The sequence below is a fragment of the Rhea pennata genome, chromosome 1, assembly GCF_028389875.1.
Source record: "Rhea pennata isolate bPtePen1 chromosome 1, bPtePen1.pri, whole genome shotgun sequence".
NCBI lineage: Eukaryota > Metazoa > Chordata > Aves > Rheiformes > Rheidae > Rhea > Rhea pennata.
Genome location: NC_084663.1, coordinates 101,615,425 through 101,643,304, shown reverse-complemented (window position 1 = coordinate 101,643,304; position 27,880 = coordinate 101,615,425). Strand labels below are relative to the sequence as shown.

Here is a 27,880-nt window from a genome sequence, read left to right as displayed (position 1 = left end):
TGCCCTGCAATCTTTGCCTGCGTTATTAGCTCTTCCTTAATAGCTCCCATTTTAAGCAAATGAGAAAAATATTCTCTCGTTATCTATAAAAACGATATTATTTCTCAAAAAGAAAAGTGTTAAATTAGTCAAGCTCCTGAAAAGTCAGCAACACTTGTAACATATGGACAACCCCCCTTTTTCCTCTCTGGGAAGGAGCGTGCACCGCACGTGCTTTCAGCTCTCCTGCTAGCTTCTTTTTACACCCTCAAAGGCTCGAAGCTCAAAATACCGCCGCAGCCCGAGAGCGTCTTCCCCTGCTCTTGTAAGGGCCTCTGGAAGAGGTGGCTAACAAATGCATGGGCGCTGTGGCACGCGCTCCCGACCGGCGCCTCTCTCAGCTGCCAGCCTGCTCCACGGGAATTTTACCATGGTGAAGGCTCTGCGTGTTACCAAGGGGCTTCCTTGCACAGGGAAAGAAAACGCAAGTAACAGCTTCTACTATGCTTGTTTGTGGGTTTTAAACTCACGTTTGAAAATTAAAGCAACGACTCCTTTGTTGTATGTTTGTTGTGTGTTGGGTAACACATTCTGCTGTCACACACGACATTTCCAAGCCCTGACTGCATCGATTAGTGGCGAATTATCAAAGTAACCGAGTGAGGTTATATGCACATCTGTGCTTTGGAGGAAGGAATTTTAAGATCTCTGCTCCACTTGTTCTTCATGTGACAAAACATTATTAAATATATATACATAAACGTGCATTTTGTCTGCATGGAGCAAAACCCAGGAGCCTCATTTTTGAAAAACATAAACAAACAAATCTGTTCCCGTTTTCCTGTGCACTCTGCTAGTGAAATCCAGGCACCGCTGCGAGAGATGCCCGAGAGGCTTCTGGAGCCTGTGTGTTACAGCTATTCACGCTGAGAGTTGCTATACATAAAGGTTTGTCGGGTTGGTGTCCCAGAGAAACCTCTACTCTTCAACGCTGTCAGGAGTCGAGGAGCTAGCACGGTTATTCCTCAGACGAGTCACACGCCAGCGTAAAGGTTAACGTCCCGAGCCCAACAGCTATTCTCGCTGCTGATGGCTTACGAGCTTTGCCGTAATTTCCGTTTGCGCCGGTATTTTTTGGCACGCAGCAAACACGTCCGCGATCGCGATGTTGCCCAGCTGCCACGCGTGTCCTCTCCGCAAAAGCCCCCTGGGAGGCTTGCTCAGGGTTTTGGTCGAGCTGCTGCAGGCAGCACTGCAGGGGGACCAAAACCTCCCAGGGGCTTAGTCTGACATTTCACTATGAAGAGGGGTTCACAGCATACAAAACGACTGAAAAATAATGAAGGACATCAAAAGCCCGTAACAAACTCTGCCAGAGTAATCCCATTTAATAAAAAAACAAGGAAGGCTGCAGCACATACTGTAACAGCAGACCTTTTTTTGGAAGACACCACGTTTACTCTTACGAACACTTTACAGCTCCTGAGTCTTTGAATGCTGTGGGAATAGGAAACCAGATTCTCTGGAGCTCAGTCTCTCTGTTTTTAATTTTTCTTTTATCCACCCCCTCCCGTCACACCTTCCCTACTTCAGCTCAGCCTGCCTACATATTGGATAGTCTTGACAATTCCTCATTATTTCGGCTTTCGTAAATAAAAACAAGGCCTGCAAGATGGGCCGTCTTGATGTTCGACCAAGTGACGACCTGAGCTCCAGCTCCCGGGTTGGTTTGTACAGAAGCTCCCAGGGAAACCAGCAAACCCCAGTTCAGCTTCCAGCGGCCTAAGGGACAGAGACACAGGTCCTGGGATACGAGACATAACTTAATGGCAGAACAGCAATATATGAAGCAGAACGCCTAAACTCTCGCTAGCACTCAAGAGGCGCGAGCCGCGTATCAGTGTCTCCGTCTCGGCCTACGCCTAGGGCAGCAGCCACGCAGCGGTGATGACGGCTACTCAGAACACGCTGTCGGACGGAGCATTTAACTGAGAACAACAAAACTGCCAGCAGCTCATCTGCTCTTTGCTGCGCAGCTTAAAGACGGTTTGCACCTACCACGGGGGGCCCCAGGGCAGCTGCGGACAAGGCTCCGTCTTAACCCTCATAAATAATTTAGAGAAAACTTCAGCCAATCTTTTTCACTTCCCTGACTCCCTCACGTCTGTTATTATTCCTCTGATTCCCTTTACATTCTAGTCACAGTTTATTTTTGTGTTAACCTGAGATGCAGTGCCTTCTCGTTCGTCCTTCCTGTCATTTGTCTAGCGGGTGGCAATATCAAGCCTGGTATTAGTAAAGATCAACTTCCTCACGAGATGTTAACGCTGCCGCTTTCACTGGCGCTTCGGAGAGCTTTCAGGGTGCGATTTGCAGGCTTTACTTAAGTGACCTGCAGAATTCCTGACGGTGTTACCTGACTTACAAGCAGCCTTTCCTCAACATAGATTAAATGAACCTGAAATGTTAAATTTCATGAAGGCACTTCATTCAAAATTTGGCGTTTTTAATTTCCGCTGGGAAACCGTGTCTTGTTTTGCGACTTCCAGCTTATTCCCTATTTATAAAGTCTTCTGTGATACGTCGTTGCGGCAAGAGAGCACAACACTAAACGCTGTGCAGTGGATATCTTGATGTACTGATTAAGATGCAGTATGATTTGCTGATCAATGTATAATTAACTTGAAAGTGTCCCCCCCCCAAAGGAAGACTTCTGTATTTCATTACTGTTCTTACATCCAGAAGAGACAAAGTGAAGCTAGAGCAGGCAGACACTGAGTTTAGATCAGTCTGGTCACGCTGCTGCCCAGTGAGTTGCTTGTCCATTCGAGCTAGAGAAGAAACACGGACCCTAATTACCGTCCTGCTGCAGCAAAACACCCCCAAAGCAAAGCCACGGCAAATGTTAGGCTGCCAACAATCTTACTACTGACTCGGGCAATCGTACGCGTCTGTCTCACCTTCCCCTTTCTCCTTCTCCCTCTCCTATCGTCTCCTTCATCACTTGCTGCCTGCGCTCAGACCCTGAGCCGCGGCTTCGAGAACTCCGCTGATCAGGGAGCCGCTTCCTCCGCGCCTTCCGCCGAGCAGCTTCACTCCCACCTCGGGCTGCTGGGTGCCAACACGGCCAGAACAGGCATTCACGAACGCTGCGTGACACGACCCGTAGATGGATCAGATCATAATATCGTTGCACTTACTAAGCTGACATTTAAAATATCTTCGCCACTTTCCGTACGGGGGCAACAGAAAGTCTCTTAACTGAAAACAGTTTCGGTGAAAATGCAGAAAATTATACAGAACATATTTAAGAAATGGTTAAAATAACAGGATGAAAGTAAAAATCTTTCCATTATTTTTAAACAAGTGAAGAATTTCTTATTCTCAAAGCCATTTACACAAGCCCCAAATAGTGATGGAATACTTGTCTCATAACTTGATAAATCGCTTGTAAAATAAAGCAATTTTGAGATTTTCCACTATTTTTCTTGTCACTGCAAAAGTGCCCTACCACGATGGGCTATTTCTACCCCACTGTGATGAATTGGTACTTAAGGCAGCTGCATGTAATATCAGCAGTCAAACAACTAGAAGAGCCATTAAAAAAAAAAAAAAAAAAAAAAAAAAAAAAAAAAAAAAGCTTTTTCAGCGAATCATGCAGAAATGCCCCAATAGCACACAATTAAAGAGTGCAAAATTTCTTAAAAATGGAAGAAGATTGATAGAGAGGCTCTCATAAACAGGTGTCGAATAAGTTATAAAAGTAAAAATGTTTAAATAGGCAAGAAACAATTAAAAAGTGTAGCCCTATACATCCTAGGCAAAATGCTGGGCAGGACGCTCTTGCAGCCTGATGCAGACCTTTTTGGCTTTTTGCTATCATCCTGCAGTAGTTTCCATCACCTGTGCAGGCACTCTGGTAAACAGCTGGGTTTGAACTGTTGAAGACAGTGAGTATGACCTTCTCCATGAACTGCCTCCAGCTCCGGGAGGCATTCGCACTTCCAGCCTCCAAAGGTCCAGGCTTTACTACGAGTTTTTATGATAGCAGATTTCTAGCTAAGCCTCTGAGAATCACAAATGTTACGACTTTTTTTCCTGAAGTCTACTGCAAATAAAAGAGGGCAACAGAAGATTTTTATAGAATAAAGGCATATTTATCTTTCTAAAAGGAAAGTCTAAATTTTTGTTCCACTGGAGCTAAGAATTTCACAGTGTTTTCTAATGAGACTTACACATCCACAGTTGTCTGAATTACCTTGCTCAGAAATCACTGCAGAAAGTCGGATGTAGAAATGGAAGGATGCCATCCATCACGGGCACAGTGGTGCCACCAGCACCAATGTCTTGCAGCCCTGTGTATAAATCTATCAACCTCCACCTGGAACTGGTTATTTTCTTCCTACCTATTAGGAAATTAATCTTAAATCTTAATCCTGGTAACAGAGGAATTCCTTCTTGTAATCATCAAGTTGTAGAAACAAATCAGACTCTAACAGCTTTATGGGGTCATGTGAAATAATAGCAAATCAATTCAATCAGTCACTAGTTATAACTAGCAGGAGTTAAGTGCTTTGCAAAAAAAAAATCGAAATCAGATTGGATGTTGATATAAATAACAAGAATATCTGAAATCCTAAACCAACTACACATTTTGAAAGGGATTAATTCTAACAAATCCTGTGGAACACATGAGGACTTCCCTTCCAGTGGTGATCTTGCACCTGGTAAATACAAAGTTTCTTGCTTTTCCTCTGAATAAATACCACATGTCAGAAATATATTACTGGATTATCTGGATAATTGATTTGATCCAGTATGGCATGCTTTCTGTGTTAAATTAAGAAAAAAAGTAGTGAAAAAGGCAATTGGCAATAACATATTAATCATAGAATCAAAGAATCACTAAGGTTGGAAGGGACCTCTGGAGATCATCTAGTCCAACCTCCCTGCTCAGCAGGGTCACCTAGAGCATGTTAGACAGGGTTGTATCCAGGTGGGCCTTGAAGATCTCCAGAGAAGGGGACTTAATAAAATTATCTTCATGGTCTATCAAAAAGGTCTTTGAAACCATAAAATTCAGAACTTTCAGAAGAGGAATCATTATTTCACAAATAAAAATATTTCTGTCCAACATATTTACTGTTAAGATAAATTTTCTTTTTTAACTGTATGTACAGGGGACACAACTGGAGAAATTTCTAAAAGAGAAGGTAAGGCTCTTCATTTCTCAGTAGGTAGGAGCTTATGCCATAGGAAGTTTTAAAAAAGAATCTACAAGATGCATCTTCAGGGGAAGCAAAAGGCAAAACCCTCCTTGACTTCAGCACTGAATGTAATCTTACAGTCTCATTGTATGCTGCCAATTATATTTTTTCCTGTATTTTAAAATATATTTTCAAAGTTCCCCTTTGAGTATTAGCCCATAATATTAAAAAAGTGATGCTTTTGCATTTCCTTAGCTAGTATAAATCAATTATCTTGTATCTTTTGCTTAGTTAATGACTGACACTAAAATGACTAATTGCTAAAAATGTGAACCCTTCATTAGGCATGATGTAAAATCTCTGTAAACAAAGAACAGAACCATAAGAAGGTCTAACTATGGCTAGTGTCACATTATTTTTTTAATGGCAAATATGTTTAGCAATTTATTTACCACACAAAAATCTGAGTCCTTATTATTGGCATCTGACAGAAATCACTAGCTGCAGTAGGGAGAGCTTCTCAGAACCCATCATTTGAAAAATGGCATTTTTAAGTGGACGCTCCATCACATCTAACATGCAATTATCTCATCTCAGTGGTACTGCCAGGCAGTAAGATAAACAAGCAGCATGAAGGGTGGTGAACTTTGAAAGATCGAAAAAATGGTTGCATTCAAAGCAAGAATAAAGCTTTGGTTCCTACCTGTTTAAGCTAAATCTATTTTTTTTTAGATTTTTTTATATTCAATTATTTTCTCAATATTCATTATGGCCAGTGAAATGAAAAATTAATTAGTCACACAGCTTTGCTCAGGAGGCCTAAGTGGAGAAGTCCTGGGAAATCAAGAAAAAACATGAAAATGCTGTAGTTTACACAGGCAGAAACTTTGAATTTTTTTCATATTTGCTTGGACTGTGAGATATAGTCTAAACTTGTATACCCTCTCAAAATGAAATTATTTTTGTTGTAGTTAAAGCCTGAATAGTTTCCTATAACTAAATCCTATTTCACAAAATTACAATCTTTCATTTTGCCAAATGTTTAAGTTTGCTGCCTTTCTCTGCCCACAATTCCCTGCATGTTCAAAGTGTGTATTTTGCACACAGATTTGATATAGTCTTGTTTTTAACTTTTGAAAAGAACATGTAAGCATACAAAACTTTAAAAAAATTGTCAAGTAATATCAAAATCAATTGTACCCTTCAATTCATTTCCTTTTGGAAAATCAAAACCAGTGCACAGAGGAAAAATGCTTGTACCTAATATTTCCTCACCAGCACTTTTGGTCTGAATCAATCATATTTCAGCATGTACTTCTGAGTAGTTATGCTGCAAATGCCAACAGAAGTACATGTCCCCAGTCACTCTACTCCAACCTTCAAACTCCTTTACACTCTGCCCTTAGGCACACAATACCTTAATTAAATACAATCCCATGAAAAACGATGAAGCCTATGGAGGTTTAGTGCTTCATCAGCCAGACAACTGACCACTTTACATTTACAGTAAAGGTCTACTGTCTTCATGTTTTCTTATACGTGCTCCAACTGCAATAAATACTCAGCTCATCAGAAAACAATATACTTGGAGTCCAGGCTTTAATGCAATACTCCGCAGAAAGCAAAAAAGCCATTTCTTAGGATAAGAACTGTTTCCTAGTGTTTTGAGTATCTCCAGAAAATTTCAATTCCAAAGTAAGTAAATCCTTGACATGGCTCACTGCAGACTGGGAAAAAAAAGCCTAAATGGCAGTGCAACCATTCCTAACACCCCACCAACTTGTACCTCAGTACTCCACTGAGGTCCTGAAGGAGAGCAGCTACATGGCAGCTGGCCAGCCGCAACAGCGCGCCATATCTGTGTGTGGGCTCAGGTCAAACACATTCAGCACTTAAGACAGTCCTATTGCATTTAGGTACCCTGAACAATTATTTGATGGTCTACAGAGTGTTTACTTAAAAAAAAAAAAAAGCAACCAAGAATAAACCTGCACACCCAAATGATGGTTGCCCCACTTCCAAGTGCACTGGCAAAGGCACGGAGACACGAGTCCCCTAGAATCCTGCTGCTGTTTGGTGTCCAGAAGGAAACATTTCTCTCCACTTTACAAAACAGAAAGCACCAAGACACTGCTAAGAGGCTGGCAGCTGAGGAGGATCTTGCTAGTGTTGTAGGGGACAAAAGTGATCAAATCTTTTCTCGTTACAAGGGCACCATGACCAGTAGTACCAGAGTACAATTTCAGTACCTCATCGGAGCTCAGAGCTCTGATTTAACTTAGTGGTTATACACAACCACATCCCAACCAATAAGTGCCAGTTAATAAAGCTAATTTATATATACAAGTCATAAGAAAGACTTCTGAATAGAACTATTGGAAATAAAATAACTTGTAAAAAATAGTAGATTTTCAGAAATACATTGCATGGTAGAAGCTAGTAAATACAGTGACTGGAACAGTAAAACCAATAAAAAATGCTTCTTCTCATAAGATCCTTGCAGCAAGCAATACATCTTTTATACTCAGGAGATATTGGACATGTTGTGAAAACCTAATAAAATATTTCTAAAGAATTCTAAAGGTAGTAGTTTGTGCAGGATTATTCTTCCTTTTCCCAATTGTTTCATATCCTTTCATTGGTAATGTAGTTCTGATTTTTCATCTCCTATAAGCAGTTGAAATCTTAAATAAAAATAAAATGAATGCTAATCAGCATTAATGCAGAACACACCAGGAAGAAAACCTGTAACAGTCTGTTCCGACAACTAAAAAAGTGTCTTACAGGCAACCAAAAATCTGTTTGGGAATTGACATATCCTGTAACTCATTTAAAGAATATGGCCTGGTATAGGTAATCAGTGCAGACAAAGAACTTAGCAAATGCCTCCATAACTCATTCCAAAACTAAAATTAAGCAGCTGCAATGAAAATATTCTTTTAAAACATTGACTTGATATGGAAAGTGGATTCTTGACCTTAACTGAAGAATTCCTTCAACAATAAGGGTAGTGTCTCGTGGCTTGGTGGGAAAATACCTAACAAAACTAAGAATACCCCGTCTTTCTTTGCAACTCAAGTACTTGACTGCTCACAAGGATCACAGAAAGGATGGTGATACTGAAAATAAAGGAAATAAAAATAATAGTAACCGATGTGCTGCATCTTGATTACTGAGGGTTTTGCTATCAAGCCACACATCCAAGAGCTTATTCAAAACTTATCTGGACCCTACAGGACAACAATTAGTCAACATGGAAATGAGAAGATCATCAAAACTGTCACAATCTCCACTCTGTAGCATATGCGAAAACCAAAATGTCTTTACTATGTGGTGTTTTTCTTCTTCTGCTCTATACTTAGAAATACAGAGATAGCGTTCACTATTTTTTCACAGCTGCATCTATTCTCAGATGACCTCTCAGATTCCTACCGCTTTTGGCTATAATAATCTAATTTGTATGTTTACTCACAATTTGCATATGCAGAAAGTTTCAGAACTTAACAAAAGTATGGATTTTGTAGTGGTGGTGAAAGGGACCACATTACCAGCTCTGCTTCATGATGTTCTCTGCTTATCTGAAGGAGAGCAAGAAGATAAGTTTCCATATTTGCATTAATACATTCTTACTGTCCTTGGGGAATTACTGTTTTCAGGACCTATGTAGTTGTGGCATTTCATATCGTTTGTCAACTAGTGCCAGGCGTAAGAACAAATTTGTGTGGGTGCTAGCAGAAACTGAGACTAGCTGAGGGAAAAAGTGTATCTTGGTTTAAAGTAAATCACTTTTAAATAGAGTTTGCTGAATGGAGAGAAAACATAGTGCAGAAGCTTTTTTTTTCAGATTAGAAATGACATATTTCAATTTAATTTAAACCAATTCCTAATTAACTTAAGCTAGTCCAAACCAAGTTCATTTATACATTAAGGCATGGATGATTGAGTCCAGCATTTATTACATCAACAGTTCATGGAGAGATTGGACACACACTTAGGAAAGCTGTAGCATGATTATTTTTTAAATACTACAGGAACTATGGGTATCTGCACTGCTGAGTCTTCCACTTGCCTGTAGGGGTGCAGGAAGATCTGAACCAGCACAGACAAGTGAACCAGGCACATAATTTGGCCCACTTCTTTTTTAAAAAAAGGGAGATAATAGCAAACTAGGTGAGACTTAATTTTGGCAGGATGAAGATTATACTGAAGATGTCAGGTCTTCCAAAAGTGACTTTGTTCAGCCTTTTAGGTGACTTTGCACTGAAACAACATTGTTTTGTATTGCTGTCCACAACAGAGGAACGTGAGCCTTTGACTGATGCAAGTCAGAAGGTGTGCAGAAATCTTGGCTAACAGATCAATGCACGCTCCTCTCCAGCACAGTGCCTGTGCCTTCCCTTCTTCCCTGAGATCTGACGGGACATGACAGATCTGTCACCTCCAGATGTGTCAGGCATGACATCCGCTGGGTTTACTGCGATGCTGATTGAACGGTGATTGAAAAGCAAACCTTGATTTGTAAAAGCTTTTAAGATTCCTCCATTCCCACCAAACACTAGACAAAATCTATGCCTAAAGCTGTTCTGTCCTCAGGAAAAAAACCTAAGAGTTGGCACCAAGTCTGCTCCCAGGGACAGGAGAAAAGGGGCTGCACTCAGCTTGCCGCAGGCACGGGTGGCCACAGCCCAGGTGAGCTGGCCAGGCGTTCACAGCTCAGAGCGTGCAGGCATTACAGCTTATTTTTTGATGCAGTGGTTTCAAGCTTGCCACCATGAGATGCAATGTAGCAAAGCAAAAAGCTCATTCTCCAAATTGAGGAAACTTTTCTATTTTACAGGTTGGTCTTCTACAGCCCGGGTGCAGCCAGGAGATGTGGAATGGTGTCACATCTTGAGCTCGGGGGGCAGAGTGGTGTTAGCCATAGGGTGCCAGTAATCTCAGGCAGAACTAGTTGAAATTTATTTGCCAAGCTGTTTTTTTTTACCTATCTGTCTGTCTCTGAATATGTATAAATATATCTATATGCACATATGTGTTTATGTAGATATAACTTATCAAACATAAAAAATACAGGTTTGGTAAGAGCAAAAAAAATTAACAAATTTTCTGGTTTTGCTATTGTCTATGTCTTCACAAAGCAAAAAAGCAATAAAAACCAAGTATGTTTAAACACTGGCTTTTAAGATGAAACAAAATTTCTCTTCACCAACAGCAGTTTATGTGACCATGAAGTCTGTCCATCACATGTCCTCCTTTTGCTAGTTTCTCATAAACAACTTATGAGCTTATTTCTGGCCAGCTTTTGGCCAATTTTGAAGAAACTGAGAGAAATCTAAAAGATGCACTCCTACAACTTCCACGAGAAGACAGACCTACCAGTCCCTGAGCAACGCTGAATTAGTGGCAGCAATTATTACCACTGGTTCAGCCAAATTAGCAGGAAATACAGGAAAAGGCTTCGAGTACAAATGAAGGAACTCAAATTTCAATAGTCCTACTGCTCACACTACAAACTGCTTTGTCTTAAAAGAAAGAAAAAGATATTTTAATGTAAATATAGACATAACTAGTAAGTAGAAGCAAAAGGCCGAAATCAGGTAAGAATGACTTTGCTTAAAGAGTTCGTTTATACATTGTAGTTTATACAAAGTATTATTTGCTTATATCCAGTAAATGGTATCACTGGATACAGGAAAAAAGTATTTTTTTAAAGCATTATAAAAAGATCTAGAACTTATTAGATTAACCAAGCTCAAACTAAAGGCTGTACTTCTGAGGAGTGGGTACTAAGATAATTAATATTTCCAGAGATAAATTAACTGGACTCAGTTTTATCAAGCAGCATCATGGTTTTAAAACTGACATGAGAGTTCATTCACCAGCAAAAAAAAAAAAAAAAAAAAGGAAAAGGAAAATAAAAAGAAAATACAGTGATTTCGACATCACTGTTAAGTCTTTCATTTCATTTCTAAACAAAAATACATCACGCAGTTTGTTCCTCCCTTCTAAATGAATGCAGAATAGTTGAATCTCTTTGTGAAACAGCATGTCTTTAAATGGTTACTTCTCTGAAAAAGCTGCAGCAGACTCCACCATAGCTTCAGAGTACGTAAAGAGAATATATTCCTAAGCACTCTTTTTTCAAAAAATAATGTTTTTTATTGAGCTACTCAGGCATATCAAGAGAAGCTATATGAGCTATATCAGTAATCAAACTGCCGAAACCAATGCATTTAGACGACAATTAAACACTCACCTTTAAACTGCAAGACACACTGATTACAAACTACCCTTTTAACATTCTCCAATGTTTCCAGGATTAAAACAAAATTAATTATTTCCAACTGAGATAAGTGCATGGTAGGAGGTTTTACATCTCCAAACTCCTGCATATATCAATGCACTACATCAGTAACTCCTCTAGCGATCCAACCTGGGGCCTGAGCCCACCAGTCTGCCAAGGACACCAACGGCAGTGCTTAGCCGGCTCCCCGCTGCAAGCTGCAGCACTTTCGTCTATGCTGAATGCGATACTTTCTACTCACCCTGGAAGCACTAACTGGACTAGATGCTTTTTAAAATCGCCTCAGTGAATGTTGAACTACATTGTACCTGCTCAGTTGGGGAAAAAAAAAAGCCACATCTATGTTATAGAGATTCTAGAAAATGGAAGATGTGTGTTTTAAAGGTCTTGAAGCAGTTGATCCTATCTATCCACTGTGAACCTGCCCACAGCCAACAGATCTTACCACCCCAAGGCTACAAAGGCTCCCCATGGTCCCTGAAAGATACAATTGGTAAACACTCTTTGACCATAATTATAGCATGGGTATAAAGAAAGGTCTAGCAGAATTTGTCTAAGATTAGCGATGCAACTTTAATTCTAACACAAATTACATTGTGAAATGGTGATTTTAAATGCTGCAAATGGTGGGCTGTTGAATTTCAGATCAAGCTAACCACTCATATTTATTTTAAACGGGGAAAGTGTCAAAAGGATCAAAGCTTTTATGATATTAGTGACAAAGCAACTTTCACTTTGACCACTGAAAAGCTTCAATAGCTGCCAAGTGAACCAGAGGGCAAACATGCACTTCACTTGGCCAGTTTCTTCAGTGAGCTCAGGTACAGCTACGTGGACATGAGTGAGCTAACTGCTCTAACCTTGCAACCCCTTTGCTTGGCCAGGACTGGGGAAGAAGGTCCCTTGTTTTCATGCCAACACTGCTGAAAGGCAAAGGTAGTACCTCCAATGTGCAGGCAGGTAGTACAAGATGCCAGAATACAGATGGAGCAGAAACTGTCCTTCCAGAGAGAAGTTTACAGCTTTCCATCCAATTTATACACCGAGCTTTGTTTTAAGCATTTTAAGCATTTATTTTAAGCATTCAACACTTGCACATTATTTTTTATGTCTTTATCAACCAGTAACTTGCAACATTCATTCTGTTACAAGGCCAATTTTAGTCGTGCAAGAAAATATTTTCAAATTGACAAGATCCCCTCTGTGGTCACGATATCAGACTAATACAATTATTTTGACAATTCATTAAAACCAACTCTCAGTTTGCAAGGTTGTACAAGAAAAACTGAAATTGAAAAAATGTTTATGGTTGAATTTAAAACTTTTGAAAATCTGTGTGTATGATAGCAGCATTGAAAGACCCTTTACTAAATAAGCAAAAGCAGATAACGTAATAACAAATCCTGATTAAAACTGTATAGATCTCTCCAGGACGGATAGGGCTTGTACAGCGACAGATTAATAGTATACAGCAGCTAGCCCGCTTCATGATTGGTACAAGATTTAAAACTGCAGAGGATATTAAAATTGTGCTTGAGTTCAAGTCATCAATGGCCTAAAGCATTTTTAGTTTTAGGGGTATCCCCTTCAGGGCTAAGTAATGTGCTCCCACGATAGCTGAGGATCTCCGTATGTGTGTGTGTGTATGTACGTATGTCTGCATTAGCAGCCACTCCTGAACCGAACAATGCACACAAGCCATGGGGAGAAATTTGTAGTGGGGAAAGCAAGCAAGCACAAGACGAGAAGCATCATGGTAGAAAGGGGGCTGCCAAGGAGGCTGCTAAAAGCGTACTTCCAATACAAAGACAAAAGACAAAAAGCAGAGCTAGGAGCTGAGGGAAACCGAACGTGTATGCATGCAGGATAGGGGGAAAGAGTAGGTTAGAAAGCAACAAGGCTGATGGGAGCTCTGGAAGAAGTGGTACCGTGGATGCTGTGGCCTGAGCTGGGGACATGAACAAAATGGTTCAACTTGGGGTTTAGCGGGGGACAGTGAAAAGAAGCAGCAGGGAGGTATTGCAGAGTGAGGGCACAAAGGGCGATGGCAAAAAGTGGGGTAAGAGGTGAATCACTGCTTTAGGAGACAGAAGACACACAGCAAACCGGGAAGCAACCAGAGCTGTTGACTATAACGTTGCAGCCTGGGGCAAGGAAACCTCCATGAGTAAAATACGCGCAGCCTCATCTGCTGACCTGGGTGACGGGCTTGGAGGCTGCCCACTGCAGCCTACAGGCAAACGAAGGTAACGCATGTGATGAGGTTGCTGCTCCACAGGTCTGGCTGCTTTGGAGCAGCAAACTGGCCGTGCTCCATTTACCCGAGCTGGGCTTTGCGTTGCCACAGCCAGGAACGCAGCGCCGAGGGCACAGGATGACGACAGGGCAGCCGGGCGACGGGAACCGCCTGCGCCAGGAGCAAGCAGCACAAGGCCCCTCAGTCCTGCCACCTCCCTCGCTGGCCCGCGAGCAGCAAGCCCGCGGCTCCATCACTCTGCCCCGCGTCCGCTGCTCAAGCACGGCTATTTCTGCCACATTCTCCCTCCCCGGGAAAGAATCTGCTTTTGATGAAAGTTGATGCCTTTCATCTCTGGGGTGGCAAAATTGAATTTTCTGGTAAGAAATCTCAACCCAGACTTGTTAAAATCTTAGCTGAAAAACTCAAACATGCTTGAAAAGGAAGAAAAAGCTTTACAAACTTCCAGAGGCAATTTTGATAAAAGGCTTGCATGCATCAGGTCCCACAGGAAGGTGACATTTTTGACCAAAAATTCGTATTTCAGGAATCTCTTCCCGTTGTTATGTAGGTTATTGCCAGACACCTTGCAATACGGCAAGCATGTCCTCAGCAAATGCACATTACATTAAGTTGAGAATCAAGAGAAAAAGTCCAACTCAAGCCTGCTATTAGCAATGAAAACAAAAAGCTCTGTTCAGTACTCTGTCCTTTATGTGGTCACCCTTGCATTGAGAGCTCTTAATGTGACTCGTAGTGACTGGTAGATTGCAATATAGAAGCTTGAGAAATTTATATGCTCAACTTCAAATACTCATGCCTTTCGTTCAGTAGCTGAAGGTCCTCATCTGCTTTGATTTCAGCTTTTTTAGTTTTCTTTTAAATGCTTCTTTTTACTTGACACAAATGGATAATTATTTCACCAATCCATATACCACCAAGGACCTACTTGTACTACTAATGAATGAGTAACGTTGCTAGAAAGACAAAAATCTGGTTAGTTGTGAAACAGTCCCACTGACACCGAAACTAGCATTAAATCCAGAAGTGGGACTTTAGGAAAGGGCAACTGTTATCCAATAGATTCCTGAATATTGCTGTGTCCACTTATGTATCTATGCCTAGTGGACACAGAGTAAAATAAATGAGAGACTAGTTAAGGAAACACATGATTTACAGCTCCTCTTGGTCTTTAAGGTCACACTCTCTTAAAGAGTAATTGTTCATCCTGGCACTTGCTGCCACTGGAAGAGTTGACAGTAACTCTAATATCTGGCCAGTAATGATGGAGATATATGTATCTCCCTCAATAATGCACAACCTGGGGACAAGAATCTCTCATGCATTTTTCAATTTGCTCCTACATTTTTAAGCCAGCAAACACATTCTCAAAGAAAAGTCACCTTCACATACACATTGCCACCAATTTATACACAGCAAATACCCACATTTTGAATCAGACATTTTTATTAGTGTTCCTTTATTTTTTGATATGCCAGTTGGGATTGCTGCAAAGTTAAAAATTAGTTTTATGATGCCTTTTCCAATCATCATCACCAGAGTTATTCCAAGCTAGCAATTAACTTCCTGCCTAATTTGTCACACTTAATTTGAAATCAAGCATGCAGTGATGGTTAGCGCTACAGCCACGGCACTTGTGTTTGGCTGAAGTAGTGGTCACTAGCAGTCTCAATTCATCATTTTTAATTTAAACTCCCATGCCAATGATTTGTGTTCTAAAGCTATGACTGGCACTTATGGATTCCAAAATCAAAGGGAAAATGAACTACAGTTAAGAATTCAACCACTGCGATCAATGAAAAACTGTTTTATAACTGAGTGTATTCCAGCTAAATCTCAGGTGCCTGACAGAATTTAATGTTTCAAACAGTTCTTGTCCCACCTAAATGCTCTCAGAATAACCTTTTATTGCAGCAATAAGCCATTACTGGGCGGGCAGAAGTAGACTATTGATGTTACCTTCTCAGGAAATACTGCAAGGCAAGATATCGAAAGTTGAGTGCATCAGCCTAAATAAGCATGCGCTGTAATACCCAAATGTCAGTCCCTGCACCAGCTTATTGTTGCTAGTGCACATCTTTCTCTTTTAGGACTACTGATGCTACATATTATTGCATTAGTAGCACTTAATAGTAAAAGCATAAGAGAAAATAGCAAAGGAAGGACACACTTCACTATACTGATTATTGTGAATATGCGTTTCAGTTATGTTACTGGACTTCTTTGGGGATGAATAATCCAATTACTTTGTGCAATATTTCAGCATCAACAGCTAATTGGAATTGGCTTTCTTTTATTTCTCTTCAAAAATATAGGTAGATAGATACTCTATACTATTACTATTTACCAGTATATTTACTAAAAGAAAGTCATTTATTTCATAAAAGAAAGATTGCATATACACGCATATTTGTGTGTATATATATACTATATATATATATATATATATACATATATATATATATATATATATGAAGTAAAAAAAATACATAGGACGAGATGGTGAGAATAGAATTTCATGTATTATTCCATACTATTCTATATCACAGAATAAGAAACAGCTTACCATTCCTGTTCCACAGCAACATACGTTTTTTTCAGAGAAATTAATACATTACTTTGCAGAAAAATTACAAAAAATGGCTGTGAAAATCTCTGAAGTATAACAGTCTCCTTGATTACAATCAGGAATATTTGTATTACTGCCAATAAATCTGTGCTATTAGTATCTGGTGTTGTTATTATTTGCTGTTGTAAATATTGCTGTTGTTACAAAAACTATTCCATATGCTTTAACTCAGAATAATGGGATCTCTTCAAGCCTTACAGTCTGAATGGTACAGCCAATACTGTAGTGACATTTATTCTTATTGATTCATTTTATCTTTGATTACTGAAAGGGTATCTAAACAAAATAAATTAGGCCAGATTTTTTAAGCAGAAAAAGGTCAAAAAAAGAGAAAAATGAGGAATTCTTTAAGGTTATTTTTTTAATAGCGTAGGGCGCAGAGCAATCTGTTTGGTCGCAACGCTGGACACGCTAGCATCAGGGGTGAGAGTAACACGCCAGCAGCCTCAGGCGTTTCACCCCGTATCAGGAGATCAGAAGCAGGCAGACAGCACACCGTGCTCAAATCATTTACCCGCGGAGTCAGCCCCGCTCCTCTCCGGGTAAGAGCTGCTGCGACCCCACCTCGCTCGGAAGGAAACGCTACGCTTCGAGGGCATCTCACGGCCTGAGCGAGGACCGACAGCGCGCTTTGCACACCCGGCCAGCCGCCGCGCCAGCACCGCGGCGGCCGGCCAGTGCTTCGCGAAGCCGTCGGGCGGCTGCAGCCCTCCACGCCTCCCCCTGCCTGCGGTGCCTGCTGAGACCTGCGGCGCCCTGGAAGCCCGGGGGGGCCCGCAGCTGTATCCGAAACCGGCTAACAGATGCTGGGCTTCAGGCCGGTAAGGCTTTTATTTTCTGAGCTGGAAGAAGAGCTTTTAAGCATCGCTCCGATCCCTACTCAATTCACAATACTCCACTGAGGAAGCAGATAATACACATACCAAGTGCTTAAAATTTTACCTGACATGGCAAAGGCTTAACCAGGAAGCTCAGAAGACCATTTAAATATAGGGTAACACAGACAGCAAGGAATGGTGTGCGTCCCATCTACTCACCTTTTTCAAAGTATTGGACAGTTTTAATGAAAATGCAATTCTAGCATTACCTGGTAATGTAGTCTATGTATCAGCCTAGTAAGTATGAAACTAGGACAAAAGTATTAAAATTTTTCAACACAGGAAAATGATGATACATTTTTTTTATCAAACAGAAAGACTTTAACATATTAACATGCATTTAGTATTTCACTAATGAATGAGTGGCAAATTATTATTTTCTCACTACTAACACATCCATTGTAGGGCAGTTTTGTATATGCATTTAGAAATAAATCTCTATATAATAGAGTTTTCATCCTTTAAATTATATTAAATTCTAGAACAGGTTCCAGATTGAGATTTTAACTAATTTTAATCTTTCATAAACAGAGACTGATGAATACTGACTTGCTCATAAAAACTCGCATATATTCTGCTCTCTCAAATAATATTTGAAAATGTTACATTCTTATTCTGCCTACCACTGCATGAGCACATCAGATTTTCAATGTCTGATAAAAAAGCCATCGTCTTAAAAAGGAAAAATGGAAATACCAAGAATATCGTATTCACATTGCTGCTTAAAAGAGCTATATTAGAGTTATTATACTTGACAGAATGCAAAGTTTATCTAGAAAGTTTATATAGAATGCAACTGTATATACAGTGGTGTGTGAGAAAACAAAAGCTGAAATTAATTTTTATGCCATAGCCTGGCTTTACAAGATGTTCACCATGCAGTATTGCAGCTGACATTCTTGACTTTCCATGATTGCAAAGCAATCATGTCACAGATTCACGCATGTAACAGAAAAGCAAAAATTCCCAAGAGGAAAATAATGAAGTATATATGATACTAGACAACTTGGAAAGCAGAGAGAGATGTCCTACATTATGACCCCAAACCTGCAGAACAGAGTTGTGCTGACAGATACATTGGAATATGATATAAACACTTTACAATATCATGTTAAAGTAGGAATAGCGTGTTTGGTGCAGGTGGCTCTCTGTGGTACTGAAGCTCTACTGGTCAGTGGAGTAAATCTGCTGGTGGAGATTTCGTAACAATTTAGCTCTTTCTACATCAGCTGAAAGCCTCCTATAGGTAGTACCATGAGAAACTATTCACAGTGAAATAGAGCTTCAAATATCTGGCAAACGTCCCCTTCTTTATCTGAGATTAATTACCTTTTCAATATAACAGTACGTAGTAAATAACAAAAGTTACCATTGAAACTGGCATCGTGAAAGCTGACTGTTTCAGGAAAAGGTTGAGGAGATAGATACAGATAAAACTCTTAATCTCCCAGCATCAAAATAAAAGCCACCAGGAAACTACGTTAATATCGCTACAAAGTCACACGTTCATTGAAAAGGTATATATTTCCAGGCTGTCAACTTTCTTCCTTAACCATACAAAATTCACTTCTAAATGTAAACAAGCATTTTTAAGATAAATAGTATTTATCACTACATCATAAGAAAAGCTACTATCAAGTAAGAAAAATATTATGATTTTCACTGTTTCCTCTCTCCAAAGATTTCATCTACTAGTTAGAGTTGCATTATTTATAAACTGAAATCAATACTTTCTGTAGATTGCCATAGAGGAATGCTATCAGTTAAAACATTTTTCCCTTTATTAGAATAAATCGTATCTATGAACATGTGGCAATGACATATCAGCAATTCACCTCATGTCTAATTAGTAAATGACATTTCTAGTTTGACATTAAAACCTATCAGTAGGTGGAGGAAGGGAATCTCTCATATTCTCTACTGTTGATAGACTGTAACCCATCATCCTTAAACTGCAGATTGAATCTCTTGAACTCCATTACCCTATTACTCACCCTGTAGATTTTTTTTGTAGTCCTCATTGATCTTCTATTACAGGATACAACAAAGTGTTAGATAATTTTGGAAGAACAATCTAATTTTGAAAAATGGAGACTAGAGTTCAGTATTATGTATATGAGTTGACCATACGAATTGGACGATCTGTTTTACAGATCGATTTGAGTTAATAAACTAAAATGATCATTTATTTCCAAACTGTAAAAAACAGTATTGGAAACTGGCTAAACAACTTGTTAGTAACTTGCAGGATCATACATCAGCTGTTTCCAGTGTGTAATAAGTTAGAATTTACTAGTCACTTAGATAATGCACATTAATCTCTAAGCTCTTCAATACAATTATAGATCAAGCACACAATATATTAGAAGCTGCTGCATGTATTATTTAAGATGATATGGAAAAGACAAGCTTAGATTGTATTATATATTGTATTGTATTGTATTAGATTGTAATCAGATAGAATGAGCACAAAGAAAATTCTATCAAATATAGATTTATCCAATGGCAACTGGAATTAATTAATGCTGGAGCAAGGTTTTAGGTTTTTGCCATTAACTTCAGCAGAAAAATTGTGCCTAATTATCCGAGCACTGCGGAGGAAAGCAAAAGCGCTTAGCAAGACTTAAGGAGACAACATGACTGATCATGAGACACTAGCTGGGCAAGATCTCTCCTACATCTGTAACTGGCTTTCAGTGAAACAACTTTGGATCACTAGATTTGATTCTGTAATTTCTTGTAAATATTTCATTTAAAAATTTAGTTTCCAGCTACTGCATAATCTAGTGCACAAGATGACATTCATATTTCAAAAAAGAAGGTAAAGGAATCATGGAAAACAAATCACTTGTAGAAAACATGGGCTATTTTTGTAAGAAACTACTTTCTCCTTGCTTCTGTGAATGGTATCGCGGACCACCTCTCTCCTCCTTTTGGCTGCCGTAGCGATTCTATATGTAGACGACAAGGTCAAGCACTTCTATGTGACGCACATTGCTGACTTCCGTATGAATTAGTAAGCGTAAACAACAGGGACAAATTCCTCTGAACAACCAGACCTGCACAGAATTAATGGCACTCACTCCAGAGGGCCAACAAAGTACGAAACTGGTTTAAAATGGTATTTTTAAAAAAGTTTGCTTTAGAATGTGTAGCAATATCTTGAATATCTGATAATATTTGTACTTCTCCTTAAGTGAATATTTGAAGAGAAGTCAGACAAAAAGAGAAATGAAGCCCAGGACAAAAACTACTTCTCAATGGAAACCAGGGAACGCATCCAAGGAGGAAATAAGACTTCACAGGATTAAGAGCAACTTCTTTCCTTCTTTTGCTCCCAAATCCACCAGTCAACCTTCACATCGCCTGTTACCCTCCTCCCTTCGTCAGACAAAATTCAGACCAGAATATGAAGTCTTACTTAAGACAGGGGTTATGAGGGGCAACACGTATCTACAAATGAAATACTCAGTGTGCATATGCTGCCTACCATTAGTCTGTTCAGAGAAGCAATCTGTGTTATTATTTTGATGGAGAGCCAGTATAAGTTTTATGACAGTGTGAAAATATTTAAATGTGTAACACGGATATGAAGCTAGCAAACAGATGTCTCTCATTATTAGTCTGGGCAGAAAAAGGTAAGAGTAAGTTATTAGAAATACTATCTTGAAGTTAGCAGAACTGTAAAAAAAATAGACTTGTGAAGCTTTAGCAACTATGTAATTTTGAGTCTGCTCTCAACCTTATTCCAATGTGCACAACTTAATGCCATTATCGTATATAAATGAAAACTGTCTCCAAACTGTGAGCCTAAGGCAAATGCATATGGAAGAGTCACAGAAGTGGAAGGAGAAGGGTTGTTGTGCGTAATGAAGAAACTACATTTTAAGAAGCAAATGAATCGGAGCAACCTGCTACCAACATAATTGCTTTAAAGACCCCATAGCAAACATCAGCAGAATTGGTTTGTAATTTACCCTGTCCTTCATTTTGAACAGGCTCCCTAAAGGTTTGCGTCAAAGTCATGACATCTACAAACACAATTTGTTTCAGATTGACTGGCTGTGATGAATGTCTTCTGCTACCACCCCGACCAGAATCGCGCCACTTGCCAAGGGAGTGGCAAAGTCTTCACTCCACCTGTCATAGGCTGGGAACACCAGGCGCTTTTATTTTATTTTTTAATGAAATAGCTTTCAGAAACATTTGGGTAAACTTTGAAAACAGAAGGCTGCTAATGCGATTCTGAAGAATTTCAGAAGTCAGGCAATTAACATTTGTGGCAGAGGTTTCTAATTACTTAAGTCACCAGTTTACATCTGAAATCTCTTATACCCTGCCCTGACTAGAATATTCAATAATGATTTTTCTAAGTATGTATCAGCCACTGCGAAAGGCTGCAGCTAACTGAAACATGCTTGATTCACCTAATATGGTTCACAGCTGAGTGTCGCGCACATAGTACCGGTAAGCTTATTTGATGTTTTTGTTTAAAATCACCAAAGCTGATAAGCAAACATCTAATTCCCAGGGCTTAATCACCAAATGCACTGAGGACCCTTAAGAGCTCCTGACTACCACAGAAGCAAACAAAATAGTGGCACATTGCTTTCCCCGGTGCTGTCTGCCTACCAGTTTACATGCAACGACTGCTTTACATTGCTCTCCACAAACGTCCCTTTTACAAATTGCAATAAACTGTTATTATTAAATAGATGGATGGCTGCAGCATGTGGAATTGGCATTGCAGTTACTACAACTTAAAACAGACAAGAGCTGAAAAACGCCCACGGCTGTAAACAACAGTGAGCGCTACGCAGTGAAAGAAACTATCACCAGAGCCGAGAGACGGCCCCGGTGAGGTTAGCATGGGACAGATACTTCCCGGGTGTGATGAGCCTCTTCCCCTCCGCCTCAAAACTGGAAGAGCATTTTGCTGTCCCCACATTGCGCCGCTCTAAGAGATGAATCTTAAAGCTAGGAGCAGTGTGACTAGCTTAACTGAGAACAGCGGTGAACACGAAATCAAGGTAAACGGGAGCGTGCTGCCTTTTGCTGGATTAGAGAAACGGCTGAACAGCAATACCTGCCCGCACAAGAAGAATATATTTGTTAGGGGAAATCTATAACTATTTTAAATATCTTCAGGATATAAATCAAGACTGTTTTAAAAGTTATTTTTCACCTGTGGTGTCTGTGCAGTGATCAGACATATGTGGAAGGAAACATCAGCAAAAAGTAGTCTGAATGTCCCACGGTGACATTTCGTCCCAGCAGATGAAAACCTGGGGGGCAGTGACCGTGCTCAGACCTTCGCAGGCGGGGAGACCTGAGGAGCGCGCAGCAGCACGGGAGCCGAACAGCTCCGAGGATCAGCACTTCCTATTGCCACCTTGTGCTTTCATTTCCAACAGTAGTTCGTAAATAATTTATACACACATAGAGACAAATACGCATGTATATACGCGAAGCTTTACAGACTGGCCTCAGTATTCATTGCATAGTGCTGAAAACCTTTCAAAATTACGGGTGGAATTTGAAAATTGAGTCTTGTTCACAAACAAACCTTCTTTTGCTAATTCTCTCTCTTACGGTCTTCACGTTACAGTTGGCGTGGGGAATTAGACATGCTGCGTCTCTTGCCAGGAACCACCACATTCATGCTTCTCTTCACGGTTTCCACCTGAAGAGCATGAGCAATGCTCCCATGCCAGTGCCCAAAGAGGAGCTTTCTTGCCTTTGAAATTACAACGGACAAGCTCATCTGTAGAGGTTTGAGACTTCAGGGGAAAAGAAAGAAACTTTACTTCTTAATCAAGGAGCTACCATGCTCCATGGGGAGCAATTTAAGATGCCTTAAAGAGGGAAGACATCCCGGATGTGCACCGGCATCAGCCAGAGGGATTGATCCTGAGAAAGTGTCCTGGCAGAAGTAACTGGCGCCAAAATGCTTCCTGGCCAGTGGGCACCTCCCATCACTGCAGCGCTGTTACGCCCCGCGGCGACGCGCACCCGCTTGCTCCTGCGGGTGACACAGAAGTTCTGCCACGTGCTCCTCAATCCCATGTTTTTAAAGGAGTGGTACGAGGGCGCTGTTGCAACAGACCATCCACTTGGGGCTACAGATGTGTCTGAACTGGGAGTAATGAATTTGCCGTAACTGATTTGGAAAAAGGAGTTAGAAGAAGGGCCATCCCTTGCAGACACCAACAAGACTTTACCACCACATCAGGAAATGTCTTAGCACTTAAGGTACAACTGCAAATAGCTCCTAGAAAATAACATGCATTAGACAGCTAGTGAGAGACTGCTCCCCCTTAGGCTTTTTTGGAGCCTGCCCATCCTCAGCAGGTTTTGAGGACACAGAGCCAAGCATCACGCATGAGCTTTAGGACTGACTGGAGATAAAAGGAGATTTCTGGGATGCAATGGCATACGGAATATTTCTCTGCTGTAAACTTTCCACCAAGGTGGGAAAGACGTGAGGAAGGAGCCCACGCGTGGACCGACACCACGAAGCATCCCAGCAGCGCAGTGCTGTGATTTTAGGGGAGGTCACTGCTGCAGGGCTCTTGGCCGAAAAGCGAGCCAGGGGTTGCCAGCCACAGGGGCCTACAGGGCAGTGGTGGCAAGGATGTAGGCCGGGCATTTAGGAAGCTAAACTGGGAGAGAAACTCCAGCTACGGAGCACTACTTCTCAAGCGAGCAGCTGGAAGGGAGCTGGGCACGACGCGGTCTGACACTCGCATACTCAGGCCTTCTCTCACAGCTATACTCCCCCTCGGCGCAGTGCGACGCTACAAAATCCCCTCCAATCTCAGGCAACGGGACATATGAATGCCCACCGAAGGAGTGCACTTGGGAATTACCTCATGGAAATAGGAACTATTGTTTTAAACTCCCTTTTGCTTAATTATTCATCATTTACTATTTAAATTATGCATGAAAAAACCTCAAGGAAAAACCTCAAGGACTTCTGATTTTTCTTTAGGCATTGTAGACTGTAAGGCTTGGTAAGCCTTGGTAAGAAGGTTATATAGTGAGGTCTCTCCTTCTTCCATTAGTCGTAAGAGAAACATAAATTACAATTCAGCATATTATTTTCTGCCTCTTTATACAATGATTTAAAGTCAATTGAGCACAATTACTTCATACCTAGCATATTTATTGCTGCATAAAACCTTCTTATCTGACAAGGAAAAGGCATCCAGGCACTTTTCTCAGCAACAGTATTGTTAAACATTTTTGATGAGCCTTTTTGGAAAACATATCTTACCTTTCAGCTGCTCACAAATTACTTTGGCAGTGATTTGGGAAAGCACTTAATGCGTCCCCACGCGCTTCCTCGAACAGGGAGAAACTTTGCTTAAGTGCTTTTCTGCACAGAATCTTGCTCTGTTTATCTGTCCATTTATCTGCATTTGAAGTATGGGTTACTTTGATACCTCAAAATATTCTGAAGCAAAGCCATACGAGAGCAGCACATACCTTACTCCCCTCATCTCTCCATCTGCAACATCTAAGCTTCTTAACACATCCCTATCCTCCTCTTTGCCATGCCTCCCATGCTCACCAGTGCGGTGGTCATACAGGAATTACATGTACTCTTTTTTACTCGCTGGCCAATGTACAGGTTAAAACTGGTTGGTGAGCCGGTGTCTCTCGTCCAGTAAGCAAGGCTAATACTCTTGAATCCTGCTTATCAGCTTGCAGACCCAGCCAACAGCTTGGTGGCTGTAAGCGGTCTCACGGCCGTTTTGCACATGCCTCTTGTGAGAATTTGGAATCTCTGAAGTCTCACCCTCCATTAGCAAAATCCTGTTGGCTAATGAGTTTGCTGTCCTTTAGGGTGCCTGATGGACAACGTGTCTGCATGAATCCTCTTCCCTTATAAAACCCATGGGGGGAAAACATATGGATAGCACATTTTTTTGAATATCTGTAAGAAATTAATAACTAAGAAAGTCAAGAATGCTACAAATGGGTTTTATATTATTAACCAAGCAAACATTTATAAGTCTTTTTCTTTTCTGGACCAGTATTGGCCCAGATCGGGTAATGCTTTAGTCATCAAATCATAAGCTGGTCTGCAGGATGTAGTTTGCAAAGCCCCCCAAAAATATTACTTTCCTTTAGGTTGCTTCTTGACATTGTTAGAGCTGAGAAGTGTACTTAATCTTTTTGATGTCGGTGGTTGTTTGTGGAGGTGGTTAAGATTTTAACATTAACATGGTAGAACTCTGTGCATGAAGATGAGCATCCTGCCTAACATGCTCTAGGTGACCCTGCTGAGCAGGGAGGTTGGACTAGATGATCTCCAGAGGTCCCTTCCAACCTTAATGGTTCTGTGATTCTAAGATTCTATGATTAACCACTTTTGAATTATTTCACTTCTACTAACACATTCTGTCTTTCACATTCTTACAGTCCTCTGCTCATTAACTGGAGTGGGATACAATTCTGCAGTTTTTATGGATGCTCATGGTATTCTTCATTACATGAACTTAGCCAGCAAAATGCCAACAGAGACAGATACTTTCTCTGAAAAGAGGAAAAAGGAAAAACTCTTAAAGAACAAACTAATAATTTTGCATACTTAAAGAGGAATCTGTTAATTCCAAGTAAACAATATAAAGAAAGGGCAATTAGAGGAAAGTAAATCCAATATGCTTAAAAGAAAATTAAATGATGCTCCTTAGCTACTGTAAACTATTGTAGCTCACAGAATGATCTCGATTTACAGCAGCTACAGATACTGTTCCACATTCTTAACAATAACAACTGAAGAAAGCAATTTATATATTTATAAAGAGGTCTATCATACCAATGCAATGCATATAGCATAAAAAGTATTAAAACATTATGCCTGAGAAGATTACATATAAAAGATTATATGAACACGAGATAAAAGTTTTGTCTAACTAATTTATTATGCATCTTTTCTATTAGACATAAATCAAAGGGAAAAATTGTTTTAAACCAATGATATCTTAAGATTTTTTCTGCTAATGCAATCCTTGTACACATTAAGGTATCGATTTGTTGCCACTTCAAACTTTTGCTCTAATCTTGTATCTTTGGCTCATATGAAAATGCGCATGGTCCTGCCACAACATACAACAAGTGCTGCCTGTTTCATGATAAGTAAGATTACAAGGCAAGATTGCAACAGCTTACATTTTGGAGGTACCCCTAGAAAATATTTACAACATAAAGGCAAAAACTAAACTACGGTAAAAGCTAAGCTATAAATAGTTAGCTAATAGTTGGCTAACAATAAAACTAAAAAGGTCACTAACCCTTTTATCTGGGAACTTTAGTGTGGTTTACAACCATTAATAAAGTCTCTGCAATGTTCTGCAGCTTTAGTTCTACGGCTTCCTGTTCTCAGGTCAGATTCCTTAGCTGTCGGCTTGCTACTACTTTTTATTCATGACTAAGAGAAGTTCACAAAAAATATTTATTGCTGTCTCAATAATTTCCATCAACCAAACTCCATTATTTTCTTCCAAGACATATTTCCTATGACTTTATCTTTCTCGCTTTATCTTTTTAATATACAGTTACCATTTTATGATTTTATACAACTATACAGTTTCTAATCCTACAAAAATAGTTTTATCTTTACAACGACATTTTATAGGTGCCTCCATGTCGTTTATTACAATTCTTCCTCCTGCAAAGCTGTCTTTTTATATCCAAATAAACTGAGGGATATTCTGGAAATCTGGCTTTAAATTCTCCAAAGCCCTTCCAACAGCATTTTTAGTCATGTAAGAATTATTATAGGAAACGCAAGCAGCCTGCACTCTAGAGTTTACTGTCAGTGTGTCACAAATTACCAAACGATTGGTCTTTTCCCCTCTTTTGAGTGAACCGCAGTGAAAATCTATATCCTCATACAGGGAACAGACAACAGCAAAAGATATATTATTTTTTAAAAGCCTACCACTTAACTACCCTTTACAAGCGATGTTCAGACAGCTGTTAGCCAGTTTAAAAATAAAGCATATCTCTGGTGACCTCCACCTGTGCATGGTTGGTGACTTGCAGTTAGTACCATGTATCAAAACACCTAAAAATAAGTATACACAGGGGCAGCTTCTGGCCCCACTTTTTTTCCTCTAATGAGAAAGCAAAAGAGAGACACAAGTTCACAACCTGATATATAGCCTACAAGAGCTTAAGACAATTCTCAGTGCAAGGCACATCTAATTAGGCATATTACATAATTAGCTCTTCTATTACCCCCATCACGTGAAGGGTAAGGGAGCAGTTTTCGTGCTTCTCCTGATCCACTTGCATGAATATTATTAGTATTGCCATTATCATTATCATCATCATCATCACAGCAAGATGTTAATTTTCATATGCCCAAAGGCAAACAAGTCATTACTTACTCATCAGCAAAACTGCTTGCCCCAGACAGATACACAGGTAAGCAGAGTTTTGCTAGGCTGATCAGTGACAGAACCCAGGGCCTTCCTACCGCTGGAACATGGTGGGATCCTCAATATTAGCACTTCTACTAAAAACGTTTATATTACCACAGCTCTACTACTCTGCTACTCAATATTCTATTTTTGCTAGTTTAGTTCCTGTTCTACAGGAAACAGTTCAAACAGT

At 40.1% G+C, this 27,880-nt stretch overlaps 1 protein-coding gene across 4 annotated transcripts in view; it reads right to left on the bottom strand.

The window, feature by feature from the left end:
• Positions 1–27,880, bottom strand: part of EPHA6 (EPH receptor A6) — a 519,018-nt gene that overhangs the window by 222,830 nt on the left and 268,308 nt on the right. The window lies entirely within an intron of this gene.